This window comes from Pongo abelii, chromosome 10 (genome assembly GCF_028885655.2).
Source record: "Pongo abelii isolate AG06213 chromosome 10, NHGRI_mPonAbe1-v2.0_pri, whole genome shotgun sequence".
Taxonomy (NCBI): domain Eukaryota; kingdom Metazoa; phylum Chordata; class Mammalia; order Primates; family Hominidae; genus Pongo; species Pongo abelii.
In genome coordinates, this window is record NC_071995.2 from 62,522,650 (window position 1) to 62,527,465 (window position 4,816).

At 40.9% G+C, this 4,816-nt stretch overlaps 1 non-coding gene across 1 annotated transcript; it reads left to right on the top strand.

Moving 5' to 3' along the window:
- Window positions 1–3,852: 3,852 nt before the first annotated feature.
- LOC112135961 (small nucleolar RNA SNORD83) lies at window positions 3,853–3,929 on the top strand. The gene has a single exon (XR_002917178.1). It is a non-coding gene; the product is annotated as a small nucleolar RNA SNORD83 (small nucleolar RNA).
- Window positions 3,930–4,816: the final 887 nt, after the last annotated feature.

A 4,816-nucleotide genomic window follows, 5' to 3' on the forward strand; every position in this document is an offset into this window, starting at 1 on the left:
GGTTCCCAAGTGCTTGGCCATGCCCAGCTATGAGTGGCTGCATACACAAAGTAAGGCTTGCTGGTATAGACAGTGGGGACAAGCAGTGATTTTGGGATTCTGCTGGTACCAGAATCACTTACTTTATTCTCTTCTTTCTGATAGCTGGAGGACAAAGGGCCTTCCACCAATACTAGAATTCATAGGTTATGACATTCATAAGCTACTCCTTACCTGGGATTAGGCCTAGTTACCTGGTTAATTCCTCCCAGGGCTCCATGAACTTTGCCTTCGTGGCACTGATCCCAGTTTGTAATTGTAGACTGGTGTGTGTGTGATTATTTATGTCTTCTTATTAGACTATGCTATGAGCTGAATCGTGTTCCCCCAAAATTTATATGTTGAAACCCTAACACCCAATGTAGATAATTCGAGAGAGAAATCTTTGGGAGATAATTCGATTTAGATGAGCCCATGAGGCTGGGGACCTTCATGATAGGATTAGTGCCCTTGTAAGATGAGACACCAGAGAGCTTGCTGTCACTGGCATGCTCTGTCTCCCTCTTTGTCTGCCATATAAAGACACAGTGAGAAGGTAGCCTTCTGCAAGCCAGGAGGAAAGCCCTTACCAGAACTTGACCATGCTGGTACCCTGATTTTGGACTTTCAGCCTACAGAGCTGGGAGACAATAACTTTCTGTTGTTTAAGCCACCAGTGTATGGTATTTTGTTATGGCAGCCTGGGCAGATGAATACAGACAGTAAACTTTATGAGAACACAAGCCACATCTATTCTGCACATCACTGAACCCCAGCACCAAGCACAGAGCTTGGCATATGGTGGGGCCCAATAAATATTTACTAAATGAATGAAAGAGTGAATAAATGTACGAACGAAGCTTGAAGAAATCACAGAAGGTAAGTCTAGTGCCTTCACTTAATAGATGAAGAAACAGAGGTTACATTTCCAACTTGTCCAAGTCTATGAAGCTTGTTTTTTTGTTTCACAGATACAAAGACAGATTGAATGTGTCAATTCCAAACCATTAATTGAACATCTATTTTTGTTATATTAGAGAATTCAAAGGTCAATAAAATGCAATTTCTTTTTAAAATTTTTTCAAGGGACAGTGTTTCCCTCTGTCACTTAGGCTGGTCTCAAACTCCTCACCTCAAGTGATCCTCTTGCCTTGGCCTCCCAAAGCACTGAGATTATAAGCATGAACCACTGTACCCAGCCCAAAATGCAATTCCTATTTTTAAAAAGCTTTCATCTTGCCAGGTACGGTGGCTCATGCCTGTAATTTTACCACTTTGGAAGGATGAGGTGGGAGGATCACTTGAGACCAGTTTGAGCAACTTAGTGAGACCCAGTTAGCTGGGCATGGTGTCGTGCCTCTGTAGTCCTAGTTGAGGCTGAGGTGGGAGGATCACTTGAGCCTGGGAGGTCAAGGCTGCAGTGAGCTGTTATCACACCACCGCACTCCAGCCTGGGTGACAGAGTGAGACCCTGTCTTAAAAACAAACAAACAAAAACACCTTTCATCTGAACAGCAGTTTAGCCAGTTAAGATAAACAACAGTGACTATTCATTAAGTGCTTACTAATACATTATTTTATTTCATGTTTACAACAATCCTATGGAATAGATCATATTATCCCCATTTAACATATATGAAAAGGCAAACTCAGAGGTAGTGTTGCCAAATTGTATTAAGCTTTTACTAGGTGCCAAAATTGTTCTACATGTTTTACCTCCATTTATAAAATCATTTAATGCCCGAGGCTTGAGTAGGGAAGGATCCACTTCCAAACTCAGTCATGTGTGTTTGTTGGACTCAGGTCCTCATTGGCTGTTGGACAGAGACATTTCCTTCCTATTTGGGCCTCTCCAAAGCAGCCTTCACAACATGGCAGCTTGCTTTCCCTAGAGGAAAGGCTGAGAAAGATTGAAGTTTAAATCTTTGTAACCTAACCTCAGCAATGACTTTTCATATCACCATGGCCATTTTCTATTCATTAGAAGCAAGTCACTAGATCCAGCCCCCACTCAAAAGTAGGGATTAGACAGGGTGTCAACAGCAGGAGTCAGGGATTACAGGTCACCCCACACAATGGCCACCACAGCAAGGTTACTTTAATAATTCAAAATCAGTCTGTGTAATTTGTCATATTAATAGTACAAAGGAGAAAAATATGATCACCTCAATAGATTAAAAAAATATTTGGGCCAGGCACGGTGGCTTACTCCTGTAATCCTAGCAGTTTGGCAGGCCGAGGTGGGCGGATCACTTGAGGTCAGGAGTTCAAGACTAACCTGACCAGCATGGTGAAACCCTGCCTCTACTAAAAAAAAAAAAAAAATACAAAAATTAGCCGGGTGTGGTGGCTGGGGCCTGTAGTTCCAGCTACTCGGGAGCCTGAGGCAGGAGAATGGCTTGAACCTGGGAGACGGAGGTTGCAGTGAGCCAAGATCATGCTGTTGCACTCCAGCCTGGGCGACAGAGCGAGACTCTGTCTCAAAAAAAAAGAAATATTTGATAACATTTAATATCCACTGATGATAAAAATCCTTAGCAAACTAGAAATGGGAGCAATTGTTCTTATTCTGGAAATAAGATATAAAATAACATATAGTAGATTGCGCTTCTTCACCCCTCCTGTTTCACATCTTTTGCTATGTAATTTTGCAATGCCCTCAATCATGGGCAAAGTTACCCCTGACTCTGGACTCAGGCATATGACTTGCTTTGGCCAATGGGATATTGGCAGATGTGACGCAAGTAAAAAATTTAAATGAGCTTGCCTACTGGGGTTTGCTCTTTTGTTCTTCTACTCTTTACCATGAAAAGAACCTGCCTAAGCTGCTCCTTCTGGTTCCAGGAAGAAGATATGAAATGCATAGAACACAAGTTCTCCAGCTAAGGTACTCAGTCAAGCCCAGCTGAGAACAGAGCTCCTAGCTGAGCTGCAGATGCATGCATGAGCTCAGCCAAGACCAGCAGAGTGATCTAGCTAAGCATAGCCCAGATGACCTGATTGCCACATACGTGTAAGACATAAGTATCTATTGTTATATGTCACTGGCTTTGTGGTTCTTTTGTTATCCAACAAAAGCTAATTGATACAGGTTATCTACAAAAATACCTCAGCAAGTATCAACTTAATAATGAAATGCTAAAAGCTTTCCTCTGAGACTGGAAACTTGCTAAGTTTGGCTGCTACCACTTCTATTTGACCTTGAATGAATACCTTAGTCAATGCAATAAGGCAAGAAAAAGAAATAACAGAAATAAGGATGGAAAAAAAGAAAGCAAGCTGTCATTATGTACGTAGAAAATCCTAAAGAAACTTCAGATCAAGCTTTGGAATTTTATCTTGGTCACTGAATTTAAATCAACACACATAAACCAATTGTATGTTCTATATACCAGTAACAAAAATAATTGTAAACTGAAATGTTTAAGTATAACATCTGGCTGAGCGTGGTGGCTCATGCCTAAAACCCAGCGCTTTGGGAGGCCAAGGCGGGCAGATCACGAGGTCAGGAGATTGAAACCATCCTGGCTAACACAGTCAAACCCCGTCTCTACTAAAAATACAAAAAATTAGCCAGGCGTGGTGGTGGGCACCTGTAGTCCCAGCTACTTGGGAGGCTGAGGTAGGAGGATCACTTAATGCCAGGATTTCAAGGCTGTAATGCAGTATAAGCGTGCCTGAGGATGGCCACTGCACTCCAGCCCGGGCAACCTCACCTCTGTTTGTTTGTTTTTTCAATCAAATATCTAGGAATAAAACAAATGAAAGATTTTCAACATCTCCATATAGAAGACTATTATGAAAAACTAAAGATTTTTTTAAAAGAGAGAGAAAGCCAAATGATGCTTATTTGACTCTGGTGCACTTCAGTGTAAGGATGATTCATAATCTGTCACTCATGATTGATGGCCTTGGAAAAAGAAAAAAACAACAGGAGTTACTTCATATTCATGATTGGAAGACTCCATATGTCAATATTTGATTGTGAATTGTAAATATGTCAATTGTCCCCAAATTTATCTCCTTGGTACATTCTGAAAATTCTCAACAGATTATTATTATTATTATTATTTTGAGACGGAGTTTTGCTCTTGTTGCCCAGGCTAGAGTGCAATAGCGCAATCTTGGCTCACCACAACCTCCCCCTCCCAGGTTCAAGCAATTCTCCTACCTCAGCCTCCCGAGTAGCTGGGATTACAGGCATGCACCACCATGCCCGGCTAATTTTGTATTTTTAGTAGAGACAGGGTTTCTCCATGTTAAAGCAAGAATAGTTAAAGCAATCTTGGAGAAGACAAAAATGGGAGGATTTTTTTCACAGAAAAATTAAACCAATATAATTAAGGCTGTGATTTTGGCTCAAAAATAAACAAATAAACCAAAGGAACAATATGAGAGCCTAGAAACAGACTGACACATTTATGGATGCTTAATTTATGACAAATGTGGTGCCCTTGAATGGTCTTTTTAATAAAACCTTCTGGAACGGTTGAATATCTGTGGAAGGAAGGAAGAATCTTGACCCTTATCTTACTGTATACATAAAAAATCAACTCCAATTGAATTATATGTAAATCTAAACGTGAAAATTAAAACAACAAAGATTCCAGAGGATATCACAAGAGAATATCTCTAAGATCTTGGGGGTAGGAAAAGATTTATTAAACAGGACACAAAAACCACTAATTACAAAGGAAGTAACTGATACGTAGACCAGGGATTGGCAAACTACAGCCCTCAGGTCAAATCTGGCCACCTGTTTTTGTTATCCCAGCACTTTGGGCAGCCGAGGAGGGCA